The sequence below is a fragment of the Nyctereutes procyonoides genome, unplaced genomic scaffold, assembly GCF_905146905.1.
Source record: "Nyctereutes procyonoides isolate TBG_1078 unplaced genomic scaffold, NYPRO_anot_genome, whole genome shotgun sequence".
Lineage (NCBI taxonomy): Eukaryota > Metazoa > Chordata > Mammalia > Carnivora > Canidae > Nyctereutes > Nyctereutes procyonoides.
The window spans coordinates 9,617,015-9,637,692 of NW_026575155.1; the positions used below are offsets into that span (position 1 = coordinate 9,617,015).

General features: G+C 42.2%; 1 long non-coding RNA gene across 2 annotated transcripts in view; it reads right to left on the reverse strand.

Annotated features, from left to right (window-relative positions):
• The window catches only part of LOC129502226 (uncharacterized), a 50,064-nt gene that overhangs the window by 25,356 nt on the left and 4,030 nt on the right, over nt 1–20,678 (reverse strand). The window contains exons 2-3 of one of the 2 annotated variants that reach the window (XR_008662907.1): nt 14,681–14,791; nt 3,066–3,252 (exon numbers count right to left, since the gene is read on the reverse strand). This is a non-coding gene — a long non-coding RNA (uncharacterized LOC129502226). Of the gene's footprint in view, nt 1–3,065; nt 3,253–14,680; nt 14,792–20,678 lie in introns of those variants that run through there. The other variant, XR_008662906.1, reaches the window with a different exon arrangement.

Genomic DNA, 20,678 nt, shown 5'->3' on the forward strand with positions numbered 1-20,678 from the left:
GGTAGCTGAAGGGGAAGGGTGTCGGGGGACAGGGTTACTGGGTGATGGGTATTAAGGAGGGCATGTGTTGTAATGAGCTCTGGATGATGACTGATGAGTTACTGACCTCTACCTCTGAAACCAATAATACATTATATGTTAATTAATTGGATTTAAATTTTTAAAAATGTTTAAGTCTCTTAGATATTTTCAATGATTTCTGAGTTATCTATAGGAAGCTCTGACTTAGTTATATAGAGTTTGATATATGCATCCACCATTAAATCCAGATCATGTTTTTGAATGAGGCTTGTACTGAAATGTCCTTCCCTCTTAAAACCACCTTTGCTATATCCCAAAGATTTTGAACAGTTGTGCTTTCATTGTCATTAGTTTCCACAAATCTTCTAAATTCTTCTCTAATTTCCTGGTTGACCCATTCATTTTTAAGTAAGATGCTCTTTAACCTCCAAGTGTTTGAGTCCCTTCCAAATTTCTTCTTGTGATTGCATTCTGGTTCCAAAGCATCTTTGGTCTGAAAATATGCAGGGGATAATCCCAATCTTTTGCTATCAGTTGAGACCTGATTTGTTTTTGTTTATTTGCTTTTAAGATTTTATTTATTTATTAATGAGAGACACACACAGAGAGAGAGAGAGAGAGGCAGAGACACAGGCAGAGGGAGAAGCAGGCTCCATGCAGGGAGCCTGATGTGAGCCTCGATCCCGGGGCCCCAGGATCACGTCCTGGGCTGAAGGTGGCACTAAACCACTGAGCCACCTGATCTGATTTGTGACCCAGTATGTGGTCTATTCTGGAGAAAATTCCATGTATACTTGAGAAGAATGTGTATTCTGTTGCATTAGGATGGAATGTTCTGTACATATCCATGAAGCCCATCTGGTTGTTGATCTTCTGCTTAGAATATCTGTCCTTTGCTGAGGGTGGAGTGTTGAAGTCTCCAACTATTAATGTATTATTATCTATGTGTTTCTTTAGTTTGGTTATTAATTGATTGATATACTTGGCTGCTCCCACATTAGGGGCATAAATATTCACAATTGTTAGGTCTTCTAGTTGGATAGACCCTTTAAGTATGATGTAAGTATTCCTCTTCTCTCTTATTACAGTCTTTGATTTAAAATCTAATTTATCTGATATGAGGATTACTACCCCAGCTTTCTTTTGAGGACCATTTGCAAGGTAAATGGTTCTCCACCCCCCCCCCCCCCCCTCATTTTCAGTCTGAAAGTGTCTTTAGGTCTAAAATGAGTCTCTTGCAGACAGCCTTTAGATGGGTCTGGTTTTTTATCTAGTCTGATACCCTGTGTCTTTTGACTGGAGCATTTAGCCCATTCATGTTCAGAGTAACTATTGAAATATAATAATTTAATGCCATTGTATTACCTATACAGTCCCTGTTTCTGCAGATTGTCTCTGTTTCTTTGGGCTCCCTCTTCACTTACAGGGTCTCCCTTAATATTTCTTGCAGAGACAGTTTGGTGGTCACATATTCTTTCAGTTTCTGTCCATTCTGGAAGCTCTTTATCTCTCCTACTATTCTGAATGACAGCCTTGCTGGATAAAGTATTCTTGGCTGCCTATTTTTCTCATTTAGTACTCTGAATATATCTTTCCAGCCCTTTGCAGCCTGCCAGGTCTCTTTGGATAGATCTGCTGTTAATCTGATATGTTAGGAATCTCTTGTCTTAAGCTGCTTTCAGGATTTTCTCTTTATCTCTGAAATTTGCAAGCTTCACTAATAATAGGGTATTAATTGGCTTTTGTTGATTTTGAGAGGGATCCTCTCTATCTCTTGGATATGAATGCCTGTTTCCTTCCACAGATTAGAGAAGCTCTCACCTATGATTTGTTCAAATATACCTTCTGGTACTCTCTCTCCACGCCCATGGAATTGCAATAATATGAATGTTATTTTTTTTTCAAATTATCACGTATTTCTTGGAGCCTCTCCTCATGGGCTTTTAATTGTTTTTCTCTCTTTTCCTCAGCTTCCTTCCTTTCATCAACTTGTCTTCTATGTCACTTATTCTCTCTTCTGATTCATTATTCATTTACCCTAGCTGTTAGAGCATCCAGTTTAGAATGCATCTCAGAGTATTTTTAATTTTGGCCTGATTAGATCTCATTTCTGCACTAAGAGATTCTCTAGAGTCTTTTATCCTTTTTTCAAGTCCAACTAGTAACTTTATAATTGTTGAATTTTATCTCCAGCAGTTTACTTAAATCCATACCCATTAGATCTGTGACAGAGAGAATTACCTCTGGTTCTTTCTTTTGTGGTGAATTCTTCCTTTTAGTCATTTTGTCCAGTGCAGAATGGCTGCACAAGTGAGCAGAGTCAAAAATATCAAACATGACCCAAGCAAAATACACACTAGACAATTCCGAAGAGGTCAGGGACCAGGAAATAAAAGAAAAAAGACAAAGAAAAAGAAAACCAAATTAAAAAGAAGAGAGAGAAACAACAAAAAAAGGTGGGGGGAATGGTGGGGGGGAGAGAATATAATCTCACAGAGTGGACCAAAACAGTAATCCACTTGGTTCTGAGTGTATTTTGGTCTATATGTTAGAAGGTACTACATTCCAAAATTATTTTTTTTAAAGCAAAACTTACATAGAGAAACAACAGCAACAAAAAAAAGGGGGTTGGGGGTATAGGAAGGAGAGAGAGAATATAATCTCACAGGGTGGACCAAAATGGTGCTCCACTTGGTTCTGAAGGTATTTTGGTCTGTATGCTACAAAGTACTAAATTCCAAACTCACAAAAAAAAAAAAAAACAAACAACGCAAAACATATATATATATACATACACACACGTACATATATATAATTTATATATAAATATAATTGAATACAGTGAAAGGAAGCCAAAAATGAATATATCTATAACATGTAATTGTAAAATATGAAGGTTAAAAAAGAAAAAACTTAAAAATGAAGATTTTATAAAATATTATAGTTGAGACAGGAAAAAAGAAAGAATATCAGAAAATTTTAACCTGAAATGTTAACTAATCACAAGAGAGAAACCTCGAGTTCTATATACTATTTTCCCCCTGTCCTGGAGCTTTCCAGTCCTGTTTGGTCCATAAATGTGTTCTTCCAGCTGGTCTTCTGGGGGAGGAATCTGCTGTGTTGATTCTCAGGTGTCTGTTCCTGGGTGGAAATGCTCCACCCATTGCCAGGTGGCCAGGCTCTGTGTAAGCAGTTTGCTCTGTGAGGTCTTTGTTCCTGGAGGCCCCACCTCTTTTGAGGATGAGAGAGGGGGTAAAAATTAAAAACAAAAAAAGACTTGACAGGATGAGCACTGGGTGTTATTCTGTATGTTGCCAAATTGAACACCAATAAAAAATAAATTTATTTAAAAAAATAAAATTAAAATAAATTTATTTAAAAAATAAAAACAAAAAAAGGCTGTACCCAATCTCCAGCCCCAGAGCCTAGAGATCCCAACATGTGCCAAACCGCCCAATCACTCAGATCCTCCTCAGAGGCAGGTAGGGGGATACTGATCTGTGCAATGTGCAGGGGTGGGGATTGCCCACTTGTTCACACACCCACCCAACCCCTCCTGGAGGAAGTGGAGGGCCTACCTGCTTCTCTCCCTTCTGGAGCCCTGGCATGTAGAGCATTCACCCCATCTAGTGGGCACCCGCTCTGCCTCTCCCGGATGAAGCCTAAGGGTTGCTATGTTCCAGCCCTTTGTCTGTGATCCAGCACTGACAACAGACACCCCATTGGTCTGTGGTTTGTGGCTTATGGCACAAGCTGAGCCTTCTCCTGGGCTCCCTGACCTAAACCCCTTTCCCTGTGCCAGTTCTTGGGAACCTTGCCAGCTTAGGTGTCCCTTGTTCTTTCTGTGCCTCCAGGAACGTTGAGACCCCATTGTCCCTCCTGCGATTCTGCCCTCCTTCACCCCTGAGCACCTCTCAGGCAGGGAATCTCTCACAGGTGCAGATTTCCAAAGGTCCCATCCTGAGACCCAGGGCTGTATCCACTTTCCTGCAGCCGGCTTACAAAGACTCCCTCGCCCTACCAGTTGTCTACTCTGTACTCCTCTCTTGCAAAAAGTGGTCACTCTTCTATTTGTAGAGTTCCAGATGTTCTTTCTTTACATCTCAGATTGAATTTATAGGTGTGCAGGATGGTTTGATAGTTACCTAGTTAAATTTGGGGGACCAGATGAAATGAGGACCCCTACTCTTCCACCATCTTGCCTCCTCTCCTCATTTAATATATTCTGAAGCCTCTTCCATTTTCCTACATTTAGAGCTGCCTTATTCTTTTTAATGGGTATTTATCCATTCTATTAAGGATGGTCATTAGGCTGTTTGAGTCGCATATAAATGATTTCTAAATAAGTGTGTGATATGGTGATTCCCAATTTTTCTCATCTGATAGCACACGCAGATATGCTGCTGCACATATAACACACAGGAGTGAGTTGGAGGCACAAAGGCCACTTACACTGAGCCTTGGCAGAAAGGATTACAGTATTTTCTTTATATGGTTACAAGAATAAAATAGAAGATACTGAGGAAGATGTTAAACATTGAATTTGTATAAAACTTCTCAAGTCTTTCCAATTTTTTAAGTGAGAAAGTTGTTTTTTTCAATTAATTTTTTTAATTTTTAATAACATGCTGTGTATGTGAAAGAGTTGATTCCCATTAGTTAAGCTCTGTAGTAGTCGTTATACTCTGTAGAGTCCATGCAAATGCAGTATTAGTCACGCTCTGTTAGAGCCCCTGCAAACACTAACATAGTTTCATTCTGTAGTATTTACACTCTGTAGAGTCCCTGCAAACACTGCATTAGTAACCTCTGGACTGTTTCTTACGCTCAGGTTCCTCTGGTCAGAATGTTTTCAACCGAGAGGCTATTTGTGTTATATGGATCATTTGCCAACATCCTTGTAAAACAAGCCAGTTTGGGGATGCCTGGGTGGCTCAGCAGTTGAGCATCTGCCTTCAGCTCAGGGTGTGATCTTGGGGTCCCAGGATTAAGTCCCAAATCAGGCTCCCTGCATGGAGCCTGCTTCTCCTTCTGCCTATGTCTCTGCCCCCCTCTCTCTCTCTGTCTCTCATGAATAAATAAATAAATAAAATCTTAAAAAAAAGCCAGTTTTATTAACACTGAAAACCTGTTTTTCCACACAACCCTTTTATTTGGAGACATATGAACCAACCATGAAAGGCATCACATTCCTCCTGATGCTGGATAACATGACCGTAAATTTCTTTGGCTTTTAGCCTCACAACAATGCTCCCCACTAACCATTTTAATTGCTGTTTAAAGACTAGTCATCTCATAAATCCATGCATTTAGCCCCCTTTCTATCTTCTTCACTCCATCACACACCACAGGTGTTACTTTTGAGAGTGGCCTTGTGTACAGGTCTGCACATTTCTTTTTCCTTTCTCTGGATGGGCCATATCGTTCTTTCATTAACGTCAAATTCACTGACCACAGCACCAAAACATGAAGGGCAGCAGAATATGCCATCCCAACATTGATTTCTTTGAGCCAAAGGCACTGGAAAGGAGCAGGTGCAGGAGAGACCCTCTGATCTCCCTCCTCTGCCTGAAACATCTCCTCCAAAGGAATTCAGGAACATCAGTCCCCTCCTGGGAGGTCTTCAGTGGGCAAGATGAACTCTCATCACAGGAGAGGAGACTAGAAGTTGGCACCCCACCTAGACACCCTCTGTTCCCGAACTGTCAACCTCCCATCAAGTCTTCTGAGGGCCCCTCTAGCTTTCCTAAAAACCATTTGCTGTTCCCCGAGAGGCCTATGTGTCCTCCCTCCCCCTATGAAGATGGCACTTAATCCTGAGTTCTAAACCACCTCTGAGAGTTACTCATAGCTCCCTGGATATCTCCCACCTCTACATGAGGCCGATGTATTAATAAACTTCTGTTTGTTCTGCTCTTATTAATCTGTCTTTTATTACAGGAGTCTCAGCTAAGGACACAGAAGAGTAGAGGAATAATTATTTTCCCTTCCTTATAAACTCATGCCTGAAGGAAGCTTATCTAACATATGGTTTTCTCCATAAGGCACATCACAGCCTTTCTGAACTTAGGACACTAGACGGCTCTGTGACACTATACCTGGGCTATTTCCAACAGCAAAATCACCATCAAAAGGCATAGACATGTAAAAAGAAAAAAATACACACAAAAACAAAACAAACAAAAAACATGCCACTAAATAAACCACAAAAAGGACACTTGTATACAGTATGAGAGAAGAAGGCAAGTATCACAAGAAGGCAGGTATCACTTTTTTTTTTTTTACCTGAGCTGGAAACCTGCACTTTGGACAACTCAAATTTTTTGCTGCTCTGTTCATATCTGCAATGATTGTGAGAGCCCTGGGAGCAGCGATTTGGGGGTTACAAATGAATCTTAGCAAGTAGGCAAGCTGACAAACAAGGGTTCGTGAATAATAAGGATCAAGTGTGTATGTAATCCCTGACCAAGAGGACTGTCTAAAGATCATCTCTTCCCATTTTTAGAGTTGCCACTAATGGACAGCTTCATTTGCACTAGCAGGTAGTGCAACTATGTGCAGCCACCTGGGTGGCTCAGTTGGTTGAGTGTCTGCCTTCAGCTCAGGTCATGATCTCGGGGTCCTGGGATCAAGCCCAGCCTTTGCTCCCTGCTCGGCTGAGAGTCTGCTTCTCCCTCTCCTTCTGTCCCTACCCCTGGTTTGTGCTTATGCACCAGTACTCTCTCAAATAAATAAATAAAATCTTTAAAAAAAAAAACCCAAGTAGGAGACCATTTCCCCATTTTCCAAAAATTCTCTATTCTTTCCATTGACCAGGTTTCAAATAATTCAATCTCTTTAATGCAAAGTTCAGGGAAATGATCCATTCTTTAAATCTAGCAGCTTTTGTTTTTATTCATAGATTAATGTTTTCTTGTGATCCTGCCAAAGGATTTTTAAATCCAGCCAAACTTTTCCACTTCAAATCCGCACTCCCCAAAAGAAATAGAATGTGAGCCACAAATGCAAGTACATGTAACTTTAAATTTTGCAGTAGCTACATGCAAGTAAAAAGAAACTGGCAAAATTAGTTTTAAGGTATTTAACCCAATACAACCAAAATATCATCATTGTAACACATAATGAGCATGAAAAACATTAGTGAGATCACTTACAATTTAACTAAGTCTTTAATTTTAACATTATGGCACATCTCCATTTAGAGTAGTTACATTTCAAGTGTTTGACAGCCACACATAGTAGGTGGCTACCGTAGCAGACAACACAGTTTTAATTTAAAATAACAGTGAAGCCTCTCCTCAAGCATGTACAGATGTTACTCTACTATCTAATTCTTCTTTAGGGTTCAATTTATTAGACTAGTGATGGCTGGTACACAATTTCTAAACTTTTTCAAAAGCTGCCGTTTTGCTTTAAATACGCAAACTTTTTCAATATATATTCATATATATGTACACACACATATGAAATATATTTTCACATGGTCCATGCAATGTTCTTGAAGTTCAAGTGTTCAGATGCCAGTTAAAAAAAAAACAGCCAAAGTCGACCTAATATTTACTGCCTAATGAGCAACTTCAAATTATTTTTGGACTGTGTCAGTCTGGGGATTCAGATGACTTTCCAGCATAGCCAGCCAAGACTGCCATGTGATCCCTGCCTATATCCTCATGTAGACTCTTCCCACACTGGATCAGAGTGGATCTGTGTGACCAGGCAACATGGCAAAATAATGACATGTAACTTGTGAACCTAGACCATAAAATACATTTTGGCTTCTTTCTCACTGTCTCCTGGATCACTCATTTTGGAAGAAACCAGCTGCCAAACATAAAGATACTCAAGCTGTCTACGAAGAGAGCGCATAGCTAAGAACTAAGGCTTCCAACCAGAGGCCATATGAGTCAGTCATCTTGGAAGGCATCCTCCAGGCCCAGGAAAGCCTTTGCATGATTGCAGCCCCAACTGGCATCTAACTGCAACCTCGTGAGAGACCTTCAACCAGAACCACCCAGCTAAGCCTCTCCCACATCCCTTATCTCCATAGGGGCACCTGGGTGGCTCAGTTGGTGGAGCATCCAGCTCTTGGTCTCAGGGTTGTGAACTCAAGCCCTGCATTGAGTGTGTAGCCTGCCTTAAAAAAAAAAAAAATCTTATCTCCAGAAACTGTGACAAAATACATGTTTCTTGTTTTAAACCACTGGGGTTTGGAGTAATTATTCAGCAATAAGTTACTAATACTCAGCTGCAATTTTAAAATTAAAATTGGTAATGTGGAACTGTATCTGTCAAATTCTATTTAGGTACAAAGTATTTGAAGGATTGAAGACTTTGACAGTTTCAGAAATTTGATATTTCCAAATAAAACCTGTTTAACATCAGCCACTTTTTCAGAACACTTTAAAACCAATCACTTTTTTAATAAATTAAGCATAGATGAGCAAATTAGAAAATTGAAATGTTTTATTTAAAATTCTGAAAAACTGACAAAATATTCACTTGTATACTTCTGAAAATTTTATTTTGAAAGCCATAAAGTCTATAATGTCTTTTTGTATGTATAAACATTAATGTACTTTATTACTATTTTTAGAGATAAATATTTCTATGAACTAAAAGTTCATTATAAAATCCTATCAAGGGGCACCTGCATGGCTCTGTCAGATAAGCATCTGCCTTCGGTTCAGGTCATGATCTCAGGGTCGTGGGATCAAGCCCTGCATCGGGCTTCCTGCTCAGTGGGGAGAACCTGTTTCTCCCTTTCGCTCTGCCTGCTGCTTCCCCTGCTTGTGCTCTCCATCAAATAAATAAAATCTTTACAAAATATATTTAAAAAATAAACAAAATCTATCAAGAATCAGTCTTGCTAAATGTGAACTTCAAAAGTCAGTACAACACAAATGAACCTTGAAACATTATCTTAAGTGAAAGAAATCAGTCACAAAAGACCACACATCTTATGGTTCCGTTCAAATGAAACATCCAGAAGAGGCAATTCTTCAATTAATCTAATAAATAACTTAGTCCTGAGCTGTAGACAGAAATCAGGTTAGTGGTTGCCTAGGGCTGGGGGACATGGGTGTAACTACTAATGGGTATAGAGCTTCTTTTGGAGGGGTGATGACAATGTTCTAAAATTGTGGTGATTGCTGTACAATTCTGTGAACATACTAAAAACCACTGAAGTGTAGGCTTTAAATGGGTACATTGTTCAGTACATGGATTAGATCTCAATAAAGCTGTTTCTTTTAAGGGAGGATTCAAGGAAAAAGAGGTGCCAAATAGCAGAAGATAAATATATCTTTTGACAGCAGCACAAAGATTCTTTTGCAAGGAATGTGATATCTGGAAAATGATTGCTAAAGAATCTTTCTTCTGTAGATCACTGATAATTGAGTGTAGCCATCATCAGTTGAACTAAGGAGGAGCAGAAAGCACAGAGGCAGCTATGAAAGAAAATGAGTGGCTACCTAGATGATTTAAAGTCTGTTTGTTTCTTTTAAAGATGCATTTATTTATTTGAGAGAGAGAGAGCCCCCATGAACGAGCAGGAGGAGGGGCAATGGGGGAGGGAGACGGACAAACAGACTCTCTGCTGACCACAGAGAATGAGCAGAACTAATCTCAGGACCCTGAGAGCATGACCTGAGCCAAAATCAAGAATCAGATGCCCAACGGACTGAGCCACCAGGCACCCCATAAAGTCTGTTTTCAAAAGGCTCCCCCAAGCTTAACTCTACAGTGTAGTAAACCTTGTGTGATAATGGGATGAGTTGCAGTATTAAGTACAAAGGCAGCAACTGGCTCTGGGCAAGAACTCAGCAGGTTAGCTAGCATTTATTTTACAAGCCAGGGAAGATAGGGAACGGAAAGTTAACAATCCAGTTCAGCTCCTGAGAGACCCCCTAATACCCCCATAACAAAAAGAACAGTAAACATATCAGATACTATTTCCATGGTGATAGGAAAAAGTGTGCGTAAGAGCAAATCATACCAAAAGAAAACTAATACTATGTATGCAGGTGAGAATCCTTATTCGTGATAGACAGCTCAGGACTAAGTTATTTATTAGATTAATTGAAGTGAATCAACAGAAAGGTTAAGGAAGGATTCTGTAGGAGGTTGAATAGTGTCCTCCCCACCTCCAAATTCACATCCACCTGCAACCACAGAACATGACCTTATTTGGAAATAGGGTATTTAGGGAGGGCCCTAAATCCAATCACTGGTTTCTTGATAAGAAGGGAAAAGGACACACATGAGAGGAGGCAGGCATTGGGATAATGCAGCCACAAGCCAAAGAACCCCAAGGATTGCCAGCAACCACCAGAAGCTGGAAGAGACAAGGAGGGATTCCTTGCTAGAGCTTTGAGAGGGAGTATGGTCCTATCAACACCTTGATACTGGACTTCTGGCCTCCAGAACCGTAAGAGAATACATTTGTTTTCTAAGCACCCAGTTTGTGGTACTTACTGTATGACAGCCATGGGAAATGGATCCAGATGCCATGAAGTTTGGCCACTTGACCACCAGAGAGCACTGTCTACCAGCAAGTATTACATACACAGACCCTAGGCCCCAAGTTGATTACTGAAGTTTACAAGAGAAAGCCAAACAGTGTCCACACAAATTAAACACTTATACCTTTTCTATGATGGTAAACAAGACATAACTTATCACTCACAAAAAATTACAACCATTATCATCTTGCTGGATAATTTATGACCTTTGCAACAACTTGGCTGGGAGCTTTTAAAGAACATCCTCGCCCTGCTGTCATTCTATACCCATGGGAAGGCATCTGTAGGATAAATTCCCCCAACAATCTCCCTTCCAGGAACAGGTGCATATTCTTAATTTCCATATACAGGGCCTAATTACTCTACAAGGAGGTAATACTGTTTTACATACTCAGCAGAAATGTATCAGAATGCAGGGTTTTTTCCCCCACCTTAGCAATACTGCTCTAGAACAAGCAGTGAGGTGGGTCCCAAGGACAGGCCCTTAGACTGACATCTCCCAATTCAGGTGCCTTACCAGTGTGATGACTACTAAAGATCCCCAGTCTTCCAAAACTCTTCTCCAGCCTACTATGGGCACAAGTGATTCCCTTCTCAGGCATGGAGCCCAGCCTTTCAGACACCACACTATTCTGGTTCATACCATACTGCAGAGAGAAGGTCTGTGGTGTTTCCAACAAGCAGCATCCCTTTTGCCTGAGTACCTTTGAATATAGAGGCCTGAAACCATTTCTAGGGATAGCCACCATGGTGTCCTTAACAACAGCCCTTAAGCCTAAGCATATACTAATATTTGACAAGGGAGCCAATAATACTCAGTGGAAAAAAGACATTTTCTCTTCAAAAAAATGGTGCTTGGAAAATTGGATAGTCTCATTTAAAAAATGAAACTAGATTCCTGTCTAACACCATTCACAAAAATTAACTCAGAAAGGATTAGAGATGTGTAAGACTAGAAACTATAAGGAGAAAAGTAGGAAGAAGTCTCTCTGGCATGGGTCTTGGCAATGATTTTTTTATATATCTCTGGGTGTTATGCTATATGTTGGCAAACTGAACTCCAATAAATAAATAAATAAATAAAATCTAAAGCACAAACAAGACAAAAAACAAGTGGAACTACATCAAATTAAAAATATTTTGTACAAGGTGCTTGCATGGCTCTGTTGGTTAAGTGTCTGCCTTTAGCTCAGGTCATGATCCCACCATAGAGTCCCACATTCGAGCTCCCCACTCAGCAGGGAATCAGCTTCTCCCTCTACCCCTCCCCTCTGCTTCTGCTCTCTCTCATGCTCATTCTCTCTCTCCTTCTCTCAAATAAATGAATAAATAAAATATTTATAAAAATATAAGAGTTTAAAAAATCTTCTGTACAGCAAAGCAAACCATCAACAAGGTGGAAAGACAATCTGCAGAATGGGAAAAAATATTTGCAAATCCTATACTTGACTAAAGGTTAATATTAAAAATATATTAAAAAGTCATACAACTCGATAGCAAAAAAAATACCAAAAAAATACAAATAATCCATTTTTTTAAATGGGCAAAGAATTGGAATAGACATTTTTCCAAAGAAGATATACAAATGACCAACAGGTACATAAAAAGTGTTCAACATCACTCATCATCAGGAAAATGCAAGTGAAAACCATGAGATACCGCCTCACGCTTTTCAGAATGACTATCATCAAAAAGGCAGGAGATAAAAAATACCAAAGAGGATGTGGAGGGGAGGGAACCCTCATGCGCTGGTGTGGGGATGCACACTGATGCAGCCTCTGTGGAGAGCAGTATGGAGGTTCCTTTAAGAACAAAGAATAGAAATATCATATGATCCAGCAATTCCACTTCTGGGTGTATATCCAAAGGAAATGAAATCAAATAGCTCTCTGCAACCCCACATTCATTGCAGCATCATTTACAATAGACAAGACAGGGAAACAACCTAAGTGTCCATCGACAGATAAATGGATAGAGAAAGTGTAGAATATACACAATGGAGTATAATTCAGCCACAAAAAAGGAACTCCTGCTGTTTGCAACCACAGGGATGAACTTTGAAGGCATTGTGCTAAGAAACAAGACAGAGAAAGACATATACTATATGATCTCATTTATATGCGGGTCTAAACAACAGCAGCAGCAACAACAAAACCCCAAATACATAGAAACAGAAACCAGATTGGATGAAGGTGGTCAAAAGGTACAAAATTCCAGTTATAAGATGAACTAGTCTTGGGGTGGCCATGCATAGCATGGTGACTACGGTCAACAATGCTGTGTTGTGTATTTGAAGTTGTCAGGAAAGCAGATGGTAAAAATTTTCATCTCTAGAAAAAATATTCGTAACTCGGTGATGGACGTTAATTAAACTTAGTGTGGTGATCACAGTATATACATACATCACATCATGATGTTTCACACCTTAAACTTACACAATATTATGGGTGAGTCTCCCTGAGCACCTTTTGTGGCAAAATCCACACACACCCCATCCAAGCTTTCTCAATCCACACCGGGAAGCAAGTGATCAAGGTGTCATCCTTGACTTTTCTTTGCCCCCATAGTCCAACTACCATCAAGTCCTATTGGTTTATTCTCCAAGATGGATTCCAAACCTATGCGTGTGCCTCCATCTATACCAAAACCCCTTGGCTACCATCAGCTCCTCCCTGGACTGCTGTAAATAGTTCCCTAACTGGTCTCCTGCTTCTACTCCTGCTCTATCCAATCCATGACACAAATTGCAACCCAAGGAGCTTTTTGAATTACAAATGGATCATGTAACAGATCTCCCCTGCTTAAGCTTTTCAGTAGCATCCCACATGCTTAGAGGAGAGTCCAAGTATCTTACCATGGTCAACAAAGTCTTGTGTGATCTGCCCTGCACAGCTATCTGACCTCCACTGCCATCATTTGTCCTTTGCGTATTATAGTTCAGTTACATTCTCTATTAGGGTTTTCCCAGAAGCAGTCCTTGAGACAAGGATTTTGGTTCAAGTAGATAATTTGAGAGAAGACTCTAGGCAGCATGGTGAAGGAATAGGAAAGTGTAACAAGGGACATTAACGAATGGATTACCTCTGTGAACAACTGGGGCTCAGCTGGGCTGGGGACCCTCTATGTGGACACGCCCCCAAGTCAACCCAGCTCAGAGTGAGGAAAGTGGAGAGTTTATCCACCATGTCCCATCCCTCACTGTTGAGCATCATTCTGTGGGTGTAACTTCCCAGTGCTCTGCCAGCTGCCCAACTGGGGCTGGCGAACATGCTTCGGAAGACACAGGAAGCTGTGACCTCCTGGCTAGACTGAGGGGACCTGGTTGGAACACCACCAGCATCTGCTTCTTCAGGACAGTTCAGCATGTGGTCCTCAGACCAGCTCCCTCCACAAAATGTAACTAGTCTGTGAGGAGAGGAGACGCTTGGGCCAGAATGTTGATCAGCTACATCATTAAAACATACGACTAGTTTCTACTGACATTTGGTTCACAGCAAGACCTTCTCAGCGAATCAAGCGCTACGTTACTGTGCACTCCGGTATAAGCTCCTTACCATGTCGTCGCGGGGCCCAGAGCCACAGTCTGGTACTTTGACTAGCCCTATATATTATCCTCTGTGTATTCCTGGAATGCTTCAAATTTGTGATCTCTATCCTCACCATTCCCATCATCTGAAGTTACTTTCCCCTGGCTCCTTCCAGTCTTCCTGGAAGGTGGTCTACATGGTCCCACCTCAGGAAGGTCTTCTGGACTCCCCATGTGAAATACCCACCAACCCCTTATCCATTGTCACGTCACCCTTTTCCCTTCTTCAAGATGCTAATCACAATTTGCTTAATCTATGAGCTTGTTGGCTGGCATATTGTCCATATCCCCACCTGAATACATGGTCAATGGGGCAGCAAACTGGCCCATCTCCTTTGCCATCATATCACCAGCACCAAGCCCAGGGTGATGCTCAATAAACGTGGACCAGATGAATGAATGAAGAGTTGGCAACCACATTCATTTATGGGGTGTCCTTCTGCTGTCAGAAGGTGTTTAGTGCTGATGTGCCCTCCCCCTGGCATCAAGCAGGAACATACTTCTCCCATGCTCAACACTACGCTCCCCCAGGAGACCCCAAATTACAGCTCACCCATTGTGATAGCCACATCTTGATAACGATGCTCCCATATGCGACTTTCCAATCCCACGCCTCTTCTCCATCCCTGAAATGTAACGTGCCAACACCTTTGGAGCAGTCTACCTGTGTGGTTAAAAGCACTAGCTTAGGAATAAGACACACACACAGCTTCAAACCCAGGTCCCCCTAACCAGTTGAGCACTTGTGTGGATGAGTTCACCCATGTAAGCCTCAACTTTCTCAAGGTTGTGGTAGAGATTAAAGTAGATCACTTATATACAGCAGGGTTTTTCAGCCTGAGCACCAGAGACAGTTCCAGCTCAGTAATTCTTTGTCAGGAGTAGGACTGGGAGTGCTGTCCTGTACCTGGTAGGATGTGTAGCAGCATTCCTGGTCTCTACCCACTAGATGCCAATAGCAACATCCCCAACATCATGTGACAACCAAAAAATGTCTACAGACATTGTCAAATGTTCCCTGGGGGGAGGGGAATGGGGACCCCAAAATCACTGCTAGTTGATAGCCACTGGTATAGAGGATTTAACACTATATCTGCCAAGTTTATTGCACTCTGAACCTCAGTTTCCTCACCTGTAAAATAGGCATAAAATGGTACCTAATTTATAGATTGATGTGAGGAGTAAACGAGACAACAAAACAATGTAAATGGGAAATATAATATGAAGGAGTAAATGAGATAATACAATGCAGAGGCCTTAGCAGAATACCTTGCACATGCTAGAGCTTTTAAAACAAAAGGCTATTGGGGTGCCTAGGTGGCTCAGTCAGGCAAGCATCCAACTCTTGAGTTTGGCTACATCATGATCTCAGGGTCATGGGATCGAGCCCTATGTCAGGCTCTGTGCTCAGCATGGAATCTGCTTGAGATTCTCTCGCACGCAGTCTGCCCCTCTTCTGGTTTATTCATTCTCATAAATAAATAAATAAATAAACAAATAAATAAATAAATAAATAAATGGCTACATGTGACGTGATGGATGTGTTAATTAACTTGACTGTGGTGATCATTTTACAATGTATACATATATTAAATCATCACACTGTATATCTTTTTACAAACCTCACTGTACCACCTAAATATGTACAATTTTTGTTTGTCCATCACACCTCAACAAAGCTGGGGAGGGGGGAGAAACAAGAACGTTGCTGTTTCCTGTAAAGAAAAATAAAGAAAACCAAAACTATTTTCACCATCCCACACCTGCTTGTCATTAAAAAAATTCTATGTGAGTTACAGCTCAGTAGAGCTGGAAAAAGACAGGATACTTTTAATCTTGGGTAATTTCATAGAAATAGGATCCGAATGGACCTGCAAGTGGCACTAAGTCTGGTCCCGGTCAAGACAATAAGGCAGTAGAGAGAAGATTCAACTGGAGGTTTGAAGATCTGTTTGTATTCCAGCTGAGGCATAAACACGCCATAGGACCCCCTGGAGGTCTTCAAGAAAGCAGCATAATGTGAGCCCCCATGTTCACTGCAGCGTGATTCACAATAGCCGAGAGTGGAAGCAACGTATGTGCCCCCTGACAGATAAAGAAAATGTGGTGAATACATACAATGGAATATTATTCAGTCTTTAAAAAGAAGGGAACCCTGTCATGCTCTGTAACGCAGATGAACCTCGAGGACACTATGCTAAGCGCAATAAGCCAATCCTAGAAAGACAAATACTGCCTGGTGCCACTTAAATGAGGTCCCTAAAAGCAGTCAAATGTGTAGAAACAAAGTAGAATGTGGTTACAAGGGGCTGGGGGATGGCAAGGGGAGACAAGGAGTTGTCGTTCAAGGGGTATAGAGTTTCAGTTGTGAAAGATGAAAAAGTTCTAGAAGCCTGCTCCATGATATGCACATGGTTAATACTGTTATACTGTACACTTACAAATGGTTAAGGGGTGAGATTTTTATGTTACGTGTTCCTTACAGAAAATAAAAATATATATGATTTAAAAAGAAGAAGAAGAAGCAGCAGCACCATCCCACACCTGCTTGTCGTGCCTCCTGTACATGTGGTCAAGCCCTGCCGGGGCCTTGGATGACCCCACAGTCCACACTCAGGGGCACAGCCCAGAGGACAGGAAGGTGGGGGTGCACTGAGGTGCACCAGGATCTGCCTCTCCATCCCCACATGCCCCACCCCCACCTCCACTGCCCTCCCGACACTCAACATCCCAGTTCTGCCCCTGAACCACTTCACTGTCCAGTCCTGGGAAGGCCAGGGCCTGAAGCAATGGGGACAGAGAGCAGGAGGAAGAGGAGAAGGAGGAGGAGACAATTTACCAAACTGTATTGACTTCTTCATTTGACTCAGGAATCTGACCTTAATCTTGCTTCCAGAAAGACAATGGGCCCCATTCCTGCCCGGGCCTGTCTTGAGCATCCCAAAGGTTCTGAGAAGCTGAGCGCATCAACAGGGCTTCCTTTAAGGTGAGGCTGGAGGCAGGTTCTCCTCTCCCACCTCCGCCTACATTGCCATCTGCCTATAGCAAAGCGGTGTCAGCAGTTGTGACACCTCCCGATGCCACTCCTGCTATCCAGGAGGACCTCAGTCCGAGGCTGTAAGCACATGGATGAGTGCTGGTCTGTCTGCCTCCCCTTGCTGGAGGACAGGAGAGCAAACATGTCCAAAGTGTTTTCTTTGCGAGTCCCACACTACGCACCCTTACAATACTCTCATTTCACCCATATACCAGTCGTAAGAACTAAGCACTGCAAATTGTTCCCATTTTACAAGGGGCCAAACCGAGGCTTGCCCAAGACCACACAGCCAGTAAGCCGCAAAGCTAAGAGCAGGTCCATGAAGATAGGGGGCTCCCCCCACCCCCACCCGCCCTGCATCTGTTCATTCCTAAATATGCTTGGAACCTAACTGATGCTCAAATACTCACCAGAGGAATGCAGGGGAATGAATGCCGTGGACACCCGGGCCCTGGACGAAATGTGCCTTTTGAAGAAGAACCATTGGACACACCATGTTGCTGGGGACCAACTTTGGTTCTTACCCTAATGACTTAGGAAACACGAAGGGATAGTAGCCTCACTGAGTGAGTACAAAGGCAATTTAAGAAGAATCACAGCTGTAAAACACCACCGCCACCAGAACCCGGAACTCTTCTGAATAGGTACCCGCAGCCATTCAAATGGTGGCAGTTTGGATCAGGCCCAGGAGTTTGTCCTTCGCTTCTGCTTTTTGTTGACAGACCCACCAACCAAGTCGAGTTTTCCACAAAACAGATGAGGTCAAGCTGCTTTGTTCTCTTTAACTCATTCTTCCTCAATCCTCAGGAGAGGTATCAAAGCATTTTTTCTTCCCAAACCAGTCCTTTGCTTTAAAAATGTGTTCATGAGGAGCACCTGGGTGGCTCAGCGGTTGCGTGTCTGCCTTCGGCTCAGGGCATGATCCCGGGGAGGGGGATCAAGTCCCATGTCGGGCTCCCTGCAAGGAGTCTGCTTCTCCCTCTATCTAGTCTCTACCTCTCTCTGTGTGTCTCTCATGAATAAATAAATAAAATCTTTAAAAAAAAAAAAAACTTGTTCATGATGTCAATCCTTTGTGTGATGCTGTGCCAGGTACAAGTGGAGGATGTTTTTCCTGACATCCTGGAGGTGAGGCAGGGAATCCTCTAAGAAAACTCTATCAGTTTCCAGCGGCTGCCATAGCAAATTCCCACAAACTTGGTGGCTTACAACACAGATTTATCATCTTACAGTTCTGGAGGTTGTAAGTCCCAAGGCCAAAATGTCAACAGAGCTGTGTTTTTTCTGGAGGCTCTGGGGAAGGGGCAGGGGAGGATTTGCTTGGTTTTTCCATCTTCTGCAAGAGGCCTGTATTCCTGGGTTCCTGGCTCCTTCCTTGGTCTTCGGAGCCAGCAGTACAACATCTTCAAATTTCTCTCTCTCTCTCTCTCTCGCTTTTCTTTTGTTTTTCATCTCCTTCTCTGCCTCTGACCTTCCTGTTTCCCTTTAATAAGGACCCTGGTGGGGATGGGGGGATGGCACCACATTGGTCACAGGGTTGTAAGTTCAAGCCCCACATTGAGTGTAGAGATTACTAAATAATAATAAAATGTAACTAAGGATCCTTGGGATTACACTGGGACCATCAAAATAATCCAGGGTAATCACCCCATCACAAGATCCACGACTGAATCACACCTGAAAAGTCCCCTTTGCCATGTAAAGTAACATTCCCAGGTCCTGGGGATTAGAACACAGACCCCTGGGAGCATTGCTTTTTCTGTCTACCGCAACAACCTGTGCCAAACCTCTTCTCAGCTTTTCTCTTTTGAGAACACCAACTCTTTTCAAGATCATGTCACTTTTTTTTTTTTTTTTAAGATCATGTCACTTTTAACCAATCAACCCACCTTGCTACTATAAAACCCAACGGCTTGCCAACCTTTGCTGCGCACTGGAATCACCATGAAAGTCCCAGGGCTTAGGTCATACCCCAATTAAATCACAATGTCCGGGGATGGAGCCAGGCATCTGTATTTGTGTGTGTGTGTGTGTGTATGTGTGTGTGTTTAAAGATCCCCAGGAGATTCTAAGATGAAAAACTCAAGGTTCCATTGCTATGACTAACACACTTCCTTCAAGCCAACCTCACCACACCCCTTCATTCATGGGTGTGACATGCTACACAATTTGCAGGGCCCAGTGCAAAATGAAGATGAGGGATTCTTATTTTAAAATCAAGAATTTCAGGACAGCAAGAGCAGCAGGGCACACACCTTGAGGCCAGCACCAGGCTCGTTATCTTCTCCTTCCTCTCCATACCTGTCCTCATCTCTGATGAAGTCACAAAACATGTGCAGGATCCATTCAGTATGTTGGCTTCCCAGTCCCTTGACCTCTGTCACACCAACAACTTTCCTGCCCCCTTCACACAGCCTCTGAGGCCTCTATCTCAAAGCATCCCACACTGACCCCTGGGACCTGGCTTCCTCCAGCGGTGTCCCGCCTTCGGAGACCTCTCCTTCTATCGACCCTATTGTTTTTCCCTTGTTGTAAATCTCCAACTTCCTCATGTCTTTTCTTCCATTCTTTGAGGCCATAGCCCTATACTATAAATCCTTTCCTTGCAAACACCCTTCATGCCGTTGTGTAAGCCTGGCAAAATACCAACCCTCCAACTTCACCACCGCTCTCAGCCTGCACTACCAGGTAGACATGCCAGGGGGGTAGGGGGTATGGGGAATGATAGGAAGCTGATCATACTGTCTTGACGTTTATGACCACAGATCACAAATGGGGCCCCGGCTTCATTAGTTAATGCTGCCCAGTTCCCTAGTACATTCATTCACCTCACACTCCACAAGATGGCTATTATTTCCTCAAATCTCCCAGACTGAAACCTCTTGCTAATGACGTCAAATGGCTCATCCTTCAAAGAGGAAATAATGCCTTCATGAAGAACCATCTAGCTAGACTCACACACTCTGCTTTCCTCCTGTTACCAGATGCCTGCTTCCAAAGACAAGCCCCCATCCAAGTCCTAGATCCCAACTGCACCTGCCTCCCACACATTTTGTTCTTGAATTATTCCCTTTCTCTCCATCAATTTTTACCTCCCTATGAGATTATTACCATTGCACAAAACATGCTTTAATATCTCTCAGCTTTTAAAACTCTTTAAAAAGAATTCAGGTCTTACACAGTATGTTCTCTGATTATAATAGAATTAACTTAGGAATCAATAATAGCGAGATATCTGAAAAATCTCCAAACAGTTGGAAACTTTAAAAAATATACTTCCTGGGCACCTGGCTGACTCAGCCAGTAGAGCATACAACTTTTGATCTTGGGGATTGTGAGCTGGAGCCCCACGTTGGGTGTGAAGATTACTTAAAAAATAAAATCTCTCAAAAAATGTTTTTAGGGACAACTGGGTGGCTCAAGGGTTGAGCGTCTCCCTTCTGCTCAGGGCATGATCCCAGAGTCTGAGGATTGAGTCCCACATTGGGGTTCCTGCAGGGAGCCTGCTCGTCCC